Source organism: Chironomus tepperi, unplaced genomic scaffold (assembly GCF_022539635.2).
Source record: "Chironomus tepperi strain 1889 unplaced genomic scaffold, CSIRO-AGI_Ctep_v1 contig_58, whole genome shotgun sequence".
NCBI classification, from domain to species: domain Eukaryota; kingdom Metazoa; phylum Arthropoda; class Insecta; order Diptera; family Chironomidae; genus Chironomus; species Chironomus tepperi.
This window is the reverse complement of record NW_027226180.1, coordinates 762,144-776,266: the sequence shown is the minus strand read 5'-3', so window position 1 is coordinate 776,266 and position 14,123 is coordinate 762,144. Positions and strand designations below refer to the sequence as shown.

Sequence of the window (14,123 nt, the reverse complement as noted above, 5' to 3'; positions counted from 1 at the left end):
TCCCATCAACATCATTTACAGCAATAAGCCATTCTCATCCAACAGTTAACAATCTAATGACTTTCATTTTACATCTCAAATGACAACTTTTTTAATATTTTTTTAATCTTCTCAAGTTCAGTGTCTCTCAATAATTTCTTTCCAGTAAATTATAAAGCTTCTCATGCTGGCATGTAAAAATCAATAAATTACATCACAAAAAATTCAGTCTTTTGACCTTTGTTGCATGCAATATTGTCATTTATTATGCAGCTTTTTTTGTGTAATTTTTTCATGTGCATCATTGTTGAGGTTATGAATTATTGGCATTTACATGGAATGGTGCTGGGTATGGTGTGGATTGGGGGGTTATTGGATGGTTCAGAATGATGGCATATGGTGGGCAGCAGTTGAATCGACTTCAGGCGTCATTTTAGGGATCTTTGGGATCATTCAGGAACGTTCAAGGCATGGGGCTTGAGATTTGGTCACTTTACAACTTAATTCCCCCTAAGCAACCACCAAGGGCTCCCCCTGACCCACTCCAACTCCCAATAAATCCCATAACCGGATGAACTAGCACAGACACATCCTCAAACCTCCAAAAAATTGTACCAAAATAGACAAAAAAGACTCTCCAATTAGCATAAAAAGATCATTTTTAAACCGCAAAGACAGCACAAAAAAAGCAAAAGATTCACACGGAATTTTTAAAAGAAGAAATTGCAATGACAAAAAAAAAGGAAAATTTTCATATTTATGAGCAACATATGTGTGTGTAGAGTCATGTATGAGTATGAATACATGAGAAGAAATAGTGAAAGTAATGAAGTGGATGTGAGAGAGAAATTGTGGATGAGTGAGTGAGTTAAGAGAGTTTTGGGGGGTTTTGGGAATGGATTCTGGATAGGAGGATGGAATAAGTTGAATAGGATGTCCAGAAGGTTAGGTAAAATCAGCTGTCATGGATCGATTAGGGTACCCTGGTGTCTTATTGGCAATCTGGCATCATAGAAGCAGCATGGCAAGGGCTTAGCCCGAGGTTGAAGGGGTTACGACCCTTAAGACTCCAGATATCCAAACCACCAAGCCAACCTCCTTACTCTATATGAATGTGCATCTGCTATATGCATACATAGTTTCCCAAAATCTCGATAAATTCTCTAGATCAAGACTGAAAATACCTGGGAAGACTCGATTTCGGTCTCGGTCTCGGCCACAGGAACCCTTATTAGCATGGTAAGTCCACTACATCTCACTACAGACCACAAATCTCATACCCAACCTCACCTTACTTAATTAGTTCGTTGGTCGTACAGATTAATTGTGTTCCATGGCCTCCCACAGGTGTCGAGTGAAACTGGCTCTATCACTAGCTTCCACTGGCCAATTCCCAATACAACCCCATACCCAGCCTCAGCAAAAACCATAAATTTTCCTTTCTAATCCAAGATAATCTCTAAAAATTCTTCTAAACAATGCAATTTCATTGTTCTTTATATTTTATTGTCTATATCCACAATAGCTGCATACACGATCATCAACCCAGGATGTACATAGAATATAGTCCCTTACATCTCATCTCTAATCCGATCCATTGTCTGTGGCTCATTAAAATGAGAAATAAATAAGAAACTTACAGGAATAATTGACAGTAAATAAGGTAATCGATATGGACATAACAAGCAGAACAAAAGGCAATGAAAAAAGAAAGGAATTTTGCCAATAAATTAAAACAATCTTTCTTTACTTCCTCATTCTTTTGCTTGTCTTCCTTGTCATCTTCGTTTCGAATGCGCGAACATGAACATTTATGGCTCATGAGCAGCAATTCGATGCATTTGTTCAGTTAAATGGATGCGGTTATGCTCGATATGTGGGAAAATGAACAATAAATGGAAAGTTCATTCACATGTGTGATAGCGATGAGTAGGCATGCAATTAGCATGAATTAGTGACATGATTTTGGGAAGGTGTAATTGGATGGGAATTTTGGATGGTTTTGAAGGTAGGGATGAAGGGTTGAGTTGAATTTTGTATAGAGAATTGAATGTAGCTTAACACAATGCAACATGACACCATGCAGCAATAACACCATGCAGCCTTAACACCATGCAGCCTTACAAAGCGTAAGAATGGGTTTGGGGTCAACAGCAACACTTCTACATCCCCAATTTGGCAAAAATCTTCAGTTTAGTAGAATTTTTCGTAAAAAACCCCAAAAGCCCCCTCAATTTTTGCAATTCTAATGGGAAATGAAAGGGAAGGGTTTTGGTGATGTGCTCATAAGTTTAGGGAAGCAACGGTGTGCTCCTATAAGCAGTCGGCCTTCTGATCATGTCCCATACTCTATTTTAAATCCTTATCTTCAATAATTTATGATTAAAATACCAAAAAACTCAAGTTTCCCATACCAAATCCCTCAATTTACCACAAACTACATCTCAATCAACAACATACCATAATTATTCCTAATAAATCTTCAACAATCAGCCTCAAAAATCTCCAAAAAGAGGTCCACAATCGATCATTACAGTTATTATGAGCCAATTGATCGAAAAATCAAGTCTTGCTGAAATAAAAGACACGAAAATGGCTGTGATTATGCTGAACATAAACGAAATAATGGATCATATAATCACCAACATGTCTCAATATCAGCTTTTTCAGCTCAAATTGTTGCCAATTAATATTAAAACATACACGAAAAGAAATCCGATCAAAATTTATTGGTACTTGCTGCATATTTTTGCTGTCAGACTTTTGAAACACTTTTTTTTATTTTTTATTTTATGAAATTATTGTGCAAAATGTGTTGTGCTTGTTCTGTATGCTATTAAGGCTATAAAGAAATTTTAAGTCGCAATTGCATGTCGAGTGTCAATTTTTAAGTGCAGTTAAGTATGTCGAAATAGGGTGACATAACCTCAAAAATTCAGGAACATAACCTCAAAATTGAGCAACATAACCTCAAAATTCAGGAACATAACTTCAAAAATCAGGAACATAACCTCCAAAATTCAGGAGCAAAACCTCAAAATTCAGGATCCTAACCTCAAAAATTCAGGAACATAACCTCAAAAGTTCAGGAAAACGACCTCAAAATTGAGCAGCATAACCTCAAAATATGTCAACATAACCTCAAAAATCGTACCAAAACTTACAAATGTCCCCATCATCATCAGTTCCGTACAAAATCACTCATCATCATTTAGTTTCATCCACAATTGACCCAAATCCACATCTTTAGTCTTTCATAACCTCAACTTTTATTTTCTTTGAACTTTTTTTTTCTCACCCAGTTTTATTGCATCTTAGACACACTCAAGCACTGCCTTTATTTTAATCACTTTGGCATTTTCATCTTCAATTTTTCTGCATCGTCGACTCTTTTGTCTCTCTCATTTACAGCATGTCAGTGACTAAAGGTTTTAAATGGATTTTGTGGCTGTAATGATGATTGCGCTAACAAATCATAATATTATTATGTGTGCATATACAGACATAGATGCAGTTGTGATTGTGTATTGGAAATGAATGGATGGAAAGTGAAAGTTCAATGTGATTTGAGCGGCGATTGTTGGTGTTGTGGGCGATAAAGGAAGCTTGTTTGATGTTAGTGATGGAATGATGTTGACAAAATAGACAAAATTGCGCCAAAAATGTTCAAGATTGCGCCAAGAATGACAAAATTGCGCCAAAAATGTTCAATATTGCGCCAAAATTGTCAAAATTGCGCCAAAAATGACAAAAATGCGCCAAAAATGTCAAAATCGCGCCAAAAATGACAAAATTGCGTCAAAATTATTCAAAATTGCGCCAAAAATGCGCCAAAAATCCTCAAATTCCCTCCAAATTCCTCAAAATGACTAATTTCCAACCTCAATAATCCAAAAAATTCTCACATCATCAACCAAACAAGATCACAGTCATCGATTAGTCACCAAAAAAACACCAGAAAGGACGCTCAGAGGTCGAAACGCATTTGACCTGATCGAGTGGAATAACACGACGTAGAAATATTAATAATCATAACATCCACGTGAAAGTCGTTTTGGCAGTTTTGATTTTACGACAAAATTCAAATAAATTCTGAATTCTGATTCTGTGACTAAAAAGAGAAAAGTTTGAGGAAGGTTATTTTTATGGCCATTAGATTATGCAAATTAGGGAGAATATAAAGCAGTGATGGTCAAACTGTGTGATGCGGCACTCTGATGTGTCAGCGAAGTGTCATAAACTGCATGTCATGTGCAGTTTTGGTTGTGGATCACCACCAAGGTGTATCGTAACACAAAGTTTGGACAGTACTGGACTAAAAGCAGCGGTACTTGATGGTTTGACTGAGTAGGGACTAGATGGGACTTGATAAACTCGATAGAACTCAAGCCATCGAGTTCCACTGCTTCCATTCCAGTGTTGTCCAACCTTTTTTGTGCCATGTCACACCATGATAGAAAGACCATGACAAAAACCGCACACAACATGCGAGTCATGACACATCCAAAAAGATTGACTTTCTCTCTTGTGTTCCGCGGCACAAAGGTTGCCCACCACTGACTTAACTGATCAAATTCTACTCAAATGTGTAGTTTTTGACTTCTAAATTCTTGAATTTTACTAGAATTTCTCTTTTCGGATTCTCTTTTTTATGCAAATGTGGATCATTGACTCGTGTGTGTCATGTGGGATTTATGGACTATCCCGCAATGTTTATAGTTTGAAATTGATATGGCTGTTGTTGATGATGACAATAGTGACGTAACTGCTAGCTTGATGGATAATTTGATTCATGATTGAGTCATCAGCATCATCAAATTACGCAGGTGTTGTCTTTACGTCAAATCTTGCAATTAATTAAGAAAATGCATTCCGAAATGTAAATTGCGTCTTCTTTCAAGTCTCTCCTTCGTTCTGTACAAATTATCGAGTTTTCTTTCATATCTTCTTTAACAATTTTAATGTTTATTGAGTTGGTAAAATTGAGAATAAACAAAATGCTTCGATGAATTCTCGAGATCAAGATGAAGACATTCCTGAGGTAGTTTATACAAGTGATGACATGACTACAATATTGAGGTTTTGTAGAAGTCTTGGAGACTGATCAATTATGATCTATTGTCTCTCTTGGATGACGTCTGAAACTGGTTGTCAATTCGCAGTACCAAATGCAGTACTAATTACTGTCAATAGCTTTCTTCCATCAAAAACCATCTCGAGAACCCTCAACCTACAAAAATGACCAGTATTTAAGGTATCGTTCATGGCATGGCTCATGGCATGGGGGAATGGCATGGTGACATAGTCAAGCCAGCCTGGTGTCATATATTGGAATTGTTTAACCGACTTAGAGTGTCTCTGTCAAGAATCTCAAGAATTTTGATCCAAAGATCCACAAATTATATGGATGTAGGTTGACACCCCTTCCCATCTACACACCCAATGCTATCCCCTCCCCTTAAACCCAAAACCCTATTCGTTCCCAACATTAGTGCATGAATATTTTACTCTCTTATTTACTGCGAAAGACTAAAGCTGGTCAATGAACTTGATTAGTATTTTTTGTTTATCTTTCAGCACAAAACTTGTCGAGACAACTTTACATTATTTTTTTTGTGTTTGTTGGACGATGCCGCAATATTTGTGGAATTTCTGATGACAAAATTAAGAGATTTATTGTGGAAATGCGATATTATTTTTTTTGTTGGATTCTTAGTGATGAATTTTGGTAGTTTTATGCAGTTTAGGGATTGATGTTGAGTCGTGGATTTGGTATGGAGTGGTGGGCAACCTTAATTGTTAGCCTACACTGAAACAGCACATAATATATGGTTCCTAGCATATCCAAAAAATTTCACCAATAAACTAGTGTGCCGCGGCTTACAGATTGCCCACCACTGAACAAATGGGATAATTTATGTCAGTGCTGTCTAACTCAATTTACATCAACATCAACTTCCCCAAAAATCCATTTTTTATTTTTAAATTGATGATCTTGAAGCTTAATCGTTGATTAATTGTTGGTTATTGCATATTCGAGCCTTATTTTGATGAATCAATTTGGTGATTTTCTCTTTTTTTTTAGTATTTATTTATTTAAAGACTAGATCAGTGTTTAATTTAATCTCCAATTAGTACCTGAAGAAGTCTTTTACGACTTGTTGTTTTATGGATTTAAGGAGCGATTGGATCATTTAAAGTAAATTGGAATGTCAAATGGAATGCCAATTTAGTGACATTTTTGGATATAAATTAAGAGAAAAAATAGTAATTTTGTGCGCCATATTTGGGGGAGACATTAAACTATTTCTCAGAATATGACGCACGTTTTGAGAATTTTTGGTCATAAAAAGGAACTTTTTATTCAATAATTAGCATAAAGTAATGAATTTTGTGCATTTTAGTCCATAAGTTGTGATAATGAGTTCATATGAATCAGTGCTGTTCACACTGTGTGCCACGGGACACCCTGGAGATAAGCTTCGAAGCCAAAAAACCAACAAGCTCAAGGCATGCGGGTCATGACATTTTTCATACAATTTTGACGATACTTTAATGTACCGCGGCACACAGTTTGGACAATACTGATCATAAATCATCCCATTAGATCAGTGGTGGGTAACCTTTGTGTCGCGGCCCTCTTTGAGTGAAATCGAACATGGCAAGCAGTTCAGTATTGTGTCGCGGCACACAGGTTGACCGTCACTGATCAAGAAGGTATGATAATCATGTCATATCTTGACATAACCTCAAAATGGACCTCATTTCTTATAAAATGGCCCAGAGTTGGGAGTCAAATCTTAAATGACATCCTGCGTACTCTGCATCAGTCACTCCACCCTTGCATATTTCATATAATTGTAATTTACAGCCCCATTCATAACTTTTACATCATAAACATCTTTTAAATACAAAATTATTGCATTTAATTCCAATAATTATTTCACACGCACACGACGTGTCTGCCTCATTCAACATTTTATCGCATTCCTGACTTTTTCAGATTTCATTCATATTTTCTGTGACTTTTTTTTTATGACTTTATCCATAAATGGACCTTTTGGGTGATGCGCTCATCATCTTTTGTGCTTTATGGACAATTGGCCATTTATTGTTTTGTTGAACTGCGAATCGAAGTTATTCCTTGAACTTGACTGTTGAGTGGATGGATGTTGATGGATATACAGCATGTATGGTGATGATGATGTGAAGTTGAAGGCGATAAATTAATTAATTTTTGAGATTTGATTGATTGATTTATTAATGACCTGATCGATCAGCTTTTTGATGATGTTGAAGATGTGCTGGAGTCATCGGAAGTCCTTGTTATATTTTCGCTGATTTTTGGGATGATTTGCACTTTTTGAGGATAATTTGTCAATTTTTCAGGCTATGTTGAAAAATTTTTGGACTATGTTGCCAAATTTTGAGGTTAAATTGCCAACTTTTGAGGCTATGTTGCCAAATTTTGAGGCTATGTTGCCAAATTTTGAGGCTACGTTGCCAAATTTTGGATTAAGTTGCCAAATTTTGAGATTGTGTTGCCAAAGTTTGAAGCTATGTTGCCAAATTTTGAAGCCATGTTGCCAAATTTTAAGGCTTTGTTGTCGAATTTTGAAGCTTAGTTGCTCAATTTTGAAGTTAAATTGGTTTAAATTCCCTCAAATTCCAATTTCACACTAAATGCTCCAAAGCCATGCATCCTGTCATCAAGTATAAATGCACACAAAAAATTACAAACAACTTAAGTATTTCCTCACAGCTTTAATTTGCTGGTAATTTATTTTCAAACACATCAGATTCATTTCAATGATGACTTTGTGCGGCTATAAATTGATCGATGTGAATCAATTGTGATTGAAGATCAACATTAATAGTTCAATAATGCTCAAATTTGTTGAGGCTTTTGAGGATGTTGATTGATGAGAGTTTTGGATCATGCTGAGGGTATTGTTTGGGTAATTTGGGGGACTTTGTTTGTTTAATGGGGCATTTAATGTTGATGAATTGAGGTGAATTGAGGTGAATTTGGTGATTTAAGGTGAATATAGTGATTTTTGGGAATTTTAGGGCCATTTGACCCAGATTCGTGTTCAGGCATGAGGAGTTGGGACTCAAAAAGGGTCTAAAACTCCTTAAAGACTCTAGTCAATCTGCTTGAAGCTCCTAAGACACCATAAAACCTAATTCAGACACCCAAGTCCCCATTACCCCACAACATATTGCCCTAACCTCAAAATTCCCCATTCCAGCCACCAAATCAGCCACAAAAAAGTCACAAAAACTCCTTCAACTAACACAAAATGACTCACAGCCAACTGAGCAACGACAGTAAAAGACAGAAACAATGACTGCATCTAAATTCTTATTTTTTATTGTTGTTCCTTCATGCTTCTCAATTTTATTGTGTGTTGCTTTATATGCATGAGAAAGAAATAAAGTCGAAGTCAGAAAAGAAAGAGAAATGAAACTAAAAAAAAAACATCTGAGTATGTTAAACTGATGTTATGTAATTGGCATGTAAGTGAATGTCTTATGCTAATGTTGTGCTGTGTTTTACTTTATTTTGTTTATTTCTTGGCTTTATGGTGAATGAGTTTTGACTTGAATGAATTTTAGGGAAATTTTGTGGTTAATTTCCTGGTGTATTTTGGATGTTGAGTAATTAATTTAAATTTAAAGGTAATGATTTAAGTCAATTAGTTACATTTAGTTTTTAAGTGAAGCCTTGGTTTAGAAGCAAAACCGCAAATTTAAAGCTCAGCCTCAGATTTAAAGCGAAACCTAGATTTTTAAGCCAAACCTCAGTTTTGAAGTTAAGTCTCAGTTTTGAAGTACAGCCTAAATTTTGAAGCTAAGCTTTATTTTGAAGCTTCGACTTAGTTCTAATGCAAAGCCTTAGTTTTAAAGCTAATCATTCGATTTGAAACTAAGCCTCAATTTTGAAGCAAAACTTCAATTTTGAATAATAACTTCAGTTTTGAATCAACGCCTCAATTTTGAAGCAATGCTTCAGTTTTGGAGCGAAGCTTCAATTTCGAAGCAAAACCTGAGTATTGATGACAAAATTATGACTTTTTATCATTTTTTAATCATCTTGATCAGTTCCGTACCCATGATTGCAAAGCAATGCATAAGCTCTAAAACAAAAAATCATTTACTCAAAATAACTTTGAATTCCTCAAAGCATCGCTTTACTTTTATTTTCTACAAATTAAACATCACAATTGACCCATCAATGCAACGGTCAGGAGCACACCATTGAAAAACATTAATCGAAGGTCACGGAACTGATCTCAAATTCAATTCAAAATCGCATTAATTATAGCTGAAAAGGCCATCAAAAATTGTCAGTTCTGTGAGTTGGTCAAGTCAGCATGAATGACACCTATGCGAGTGAGATGAAGAATTAGGCCACAATTTCCATAAATTCACAACATATTCAGCACAAAATTACAAATTAAGTACAGCATAAAAGCTCGCTGATCTTCTAAGTAGGAAAAAATTTAAGTCTGTGCTGTGTTGTTGTTCAGATGTCAAGCTGTGTGACATGTGAAGGCCTTAATATTCTCATATTATTTTCAATAATGTGCACAAAGACATGTGTAGCAATTGTAGCAGAATTTAAAATAGCAACAATGGCATCCTTCTATGTAGGCACAAATGTAATGAATTAGAGACGTAATTTTTATTATTTTTTTTTTTTTTTTTTTTTGAAAAATTGTTTATAGTCTGTATGGATGCATGAGTGATGGAATGAGGTCTGGAGATCAAGTTTTTGTTGGATGGAATTGAGTTCAGAGACGCTGCTCTAAAGTAGAAATTTTGCTTTAAAATTGTTCAAATTTGAGTCAATGCTTCAAAGCATTGCTTCAATTTTGAGGTCACGCTTCAAATTTGAATCGATGCTTCAAAGCTTTGCTTCAATTTTGAGGTCACGCTTCAATTTTGAGTCAATGATTTAAATTTTTGCTCCAATTTTGAGTTTAGGCTTCAAATTTGAGTCAATGCTTCAAAGCTTAGCTTCAAACTTAAGTTTTGTCAATGAAGCAATGCTTCAAATCTCAAGCATTGCTTCAAATTCCCAACCTTTACCTACCATCAAGCTTTCCCATCCATTAATCCATCCAGCACAGCACTTAAAAAATTTAAATTCATTTATTTTTTATTATTTCTCACAAACAGCTTGCTTGCTGGCTTGCTGTATTTAATTTCTGGGTGCCGCTACCTCACACAACTGAAATGTGCCATTAAATTACATTAAACAATTCACACATGTGTGTGACTTATGGGTGTGGAATCAGATCAATTGCTGATTACTTATTTTTTGTGTCATGTCATTTTTGAAAAAAATTAATAATTTTTTGGCAAGGTCGAGTCTTATTGATGAATTTGGCAAAGATAGAAGCTTTGGAAGGTCCAACAGATTAATGGAACCTAAATTAAGTGTCTTTTTATGTCAGCTGTGTCTTAAAAGGCTAACCTTCGTGTCATATGTCCAATTAAATGCTCGTTACTTGAAATTGCATGAATTAAAGATTCGTGTGCTGCTGTTGATGCTGCTTTGAGGCATGGAAATGAATAAAGATCAGTTTTTGTTGGTGATTCTGGGGATTTTAGTTTTTGTGGTTGATAGACAATGGATTTGTTGAGCGTATTTAAGTCCGGGGGTAGTCATCAAGTTCCTTTTCGACAGGGGCTTACTCCTAAATTCCCCTTTATCCTTGACCAAGGCAGTGGTGGGCAACCTGTGTGCCGCGACACACTTGTATGTCAAAAATACTCAAAAATGCCATAAACCATGTACTGTGTGCGGTTTCAGTCAACGTACTAAAAAGTGCCGCGAAAAATAGGTTGCCCACTCCCGATCCAGGGCTTCAGAACCTCTAAAATTGTGGTTAACCTGACATACATCTTCAGGAAGCAATCCACATTTTTTAACCTAATTTCATTTCAATTCTAACCTCAAAAAAATTAATCTCCACTTCCAGCTTCTCACGATCACATCCTCCAAATTACTTACTACCTGCACTAAAAATAAGTGTTATTTCATTAAAAGCCACAATTGTAGTCAGTCTAATTGTACAAAAAAATTTATATGAAGCATGAACATGCTGATGAGACGAGATATTTAAATAATATTTTAGTCTAATGACGATTTAATGCCAAATTCGTGAGAATCGCTTTATATTCTTTAAAAATTATTACACAAAGACTTGGGTACGAAAAAAAATTGGATATTTTAGCTCATGTAATGATCATTTGTCATTTATTGCTGATGAGTATGGGTTGCTTAATGCAGATGAGGTTGATCTATTTTGCAGGGGTACTGGGGAGGTGTGATAGGTGTCCTGAGCAGACAAGGAGCATGGTTATGAGTATACTCATTGTTTGTTAGGTGGTGTTCTGGATTGCCTTACTATTTAGACCCCAAACTAACCCCTTGACTACTGTAGAGGAGGTAAGGAACAAGTAGGTCTCAAAAAGCAACTAAACAGCCTTAAACCAGCATTTTAATTTTCCAATTCTTTAATTTCCATTCAGTTCATTAATCCATGAACATCTCAATATCAAGTCTCAAGTCACTCCGTCTGTTATTCAATTCCTCACAATCAAGCCATGCCATATAATCATCCGTACAGATCTAATGAATTATAATTACACTTGCACCTAACAATACGGAAATCAAGCAAGACTTGGGTAAATGACTATTATTTAAAGTACGTAGAAAATGACATTAATCAGTGTTGGCTGTGGAGGATTGTGAGTCATTTTTTTGGGGGAACTGAGGAGATGGGGGGGACTTAGGGATGGAAGAGGGGTTTTGGGGTCAAAATTCTTGTTTTTGGAAGTTTTGTCAATTTAAAGTCCAAAAAAATCCTCAAAAATCAAGCAATTTTTAACAAAATTTTCAATTTTTCCCAAAAATCCTCAATTTTTATGGAAATATCCAGCACATCTCATCAAGTCAGTTCCAAAAATCATTCAAAAGACTTTTTTTGTCTGCAAAAATCTTAAAATAATAATAAAAAATTCTTTATTGTCGACTTTTTTTGTTGCTTTTTTGTCTATAAATACAGCACACAAAAAAAAGTAGCAATAAAGAAGAGTCGGCAAGAGTCAAGCACGTGAAGCTTAGTAATGGATTTTGAGGAAAACCGGTAGACAAATTTTTGTTGTAGTTTATGGGATAAAGATGAAGTCAGACTGTCTAATTTTTATATTTCTATTATAGAGTTTGGGATTTAAATGGTTGAGCAAGTGACTGTGCTGAATGGTATTTTTAGTGGTAGTCATGAATGGTTACCGTTTGTATCTAGTTTGAGTACCACAGAGCCAGAATGGTTCCCTGGATTTTAAGAGCTCAATAATTAAGCTCAGATGTGACCAGGGTTCACAACTTCAGAACTCAATTGATCTGAATAGCTCAAGTTGGTTAACTGATCCAAAATCCTACATATGGACAGGGCTTACCGACCTAAAACCGTTTTTTTGACCAATTAACCTATTTTTGCAATTCTGAAGCCAATCCGAAAATTCAGTAAATTCGAACCTTACAATTGACAACCCTAAATCTTAATATTCACCATCTCAAGCACCAATCATCTCCTTCCCAAATCTTCAAAAACCCTCTCAAAAAATCTGAAACAAAAGCAACTCAAAAGCCCATCACTTATGTCTCTTAAAATCCCATCAAACTCTCAATTAGACAGTCAAACAAATTAAAAGTTACGCAATTGTTTTCCAATCGCATCACACAACAGCAGCTTTAGCAGCTCTTCTCTTGTTAATCAACATGTGTATGTACTCGATGATATAATATCAATTGAAAATTGAAATGACGAAAGAATCAATGTCCCGGGAAGTACAAGATGGGGAAATGGTGTAAATTTGGGAGCTTATGGCAAGAGCTGAGTACTTTGGTGGCTGTTAAGTAGGATTCCTGATGCTGATTTGTTGAGATCGAGACTTCGGGAAACTTCGTGAGACTTCGGTTAAGAATCACGTTGACTACACTTTTGCCCTTTTTGTCCTCATGTGCCATCTAATTTCCACTTGACAGCCTCAACTTGACAGGCATTGACAAGTGACTCAAAGTTTCCAGTTTTACAACGAGCTCCTGTACTTCCAGCCCCAGACTGACTTGATTTTGGTCAAATTTGATCGAATTTGGCCAAACGTCAGAGCCACACTGGATTATATCCCAATTTCCAGTCATTTCACTGTCCTATGCCTTCCTTGTCACTCTTATGTCACTCGGTACTGACCACATAACATGCATAACAAGCATAAAATGCACCGCTAGGCCATACGTAATTGAAATTGTTTGTCACGTTTCGTCTCATGATCGCTTATCGTGCAATAAACTGGATACTTGCTGTGTGCTGTGCATCTTCTTCTGTTTCATTTTATTGATGTTAAGTGAAGCAAAAAAAAAGCTGGTCGATTGGGAAATGCTGAGTGAATGTATTGATGATGATGGAATGGAATGAGACGTGATTGTAATGAAGATGAGTCAGCTGGAGTTAATTGATTGTTTTACGGTAGCTGGTGACCTAGATTTGAGGTTTTTGAGTAGTTGGTGGGGAGTTTGGATACAGAAGGTGTAAGGTTGGGGAGAAGGGGTTTAAATTGTCGGATTTTGAGGCTGTTAAAGGCATCAAATTGCTGGGGAGCTTGGAAAAGCTAGAATGAGTCTGAAATTGGCCATATCCAGCTCTACGCTCGAGTCAAGTCGGCTTAGTGCCGGTCTGCAGCCGATCTGATGGATTTTGGATGAATTAACCGACTTACAACTCAATCTATGGCACTTCCACTTAGTAATCCAATTAACAATCTCAATCATCAATTTGCAAACTCTTTAATAATGAAAAATGCGAAAAAATGAACAATTTCAGTTGCACATTAACGATTTAATTAATTCCATTAATTCCAATATCATCGACTTTTTTTTAATGAATTTTAATTAATTTTTCATTTCTCTTTTCATTAAATTGCAGGCTTTTGGAATACTTTCACATGTAATGATGGTCGTTTAGGGGATTTTGGATCAGATTTGGATGAAATTTGGATCATATTGAGTGACTTGAAGAGACGAGGGTCTGAATTTATTAAAACATTGACAATTTTTGAAGGAATTTTGG

At 35.8% G+C, this 14,123-nt stretch overlaps 1 protein-coding gene across 3 annotated transcripts in view; it reads left to right on the top strand.

Moving 5' to 3' along the window:
* LOC139100201 (mucin-2) overlaps window positions 1-14,123 on the top strand; it is a 40,934-nt gene that overhangs the window by 9,853 nt on the left and 16,958 nt on the right. The window lies entirely within an intron of this gene.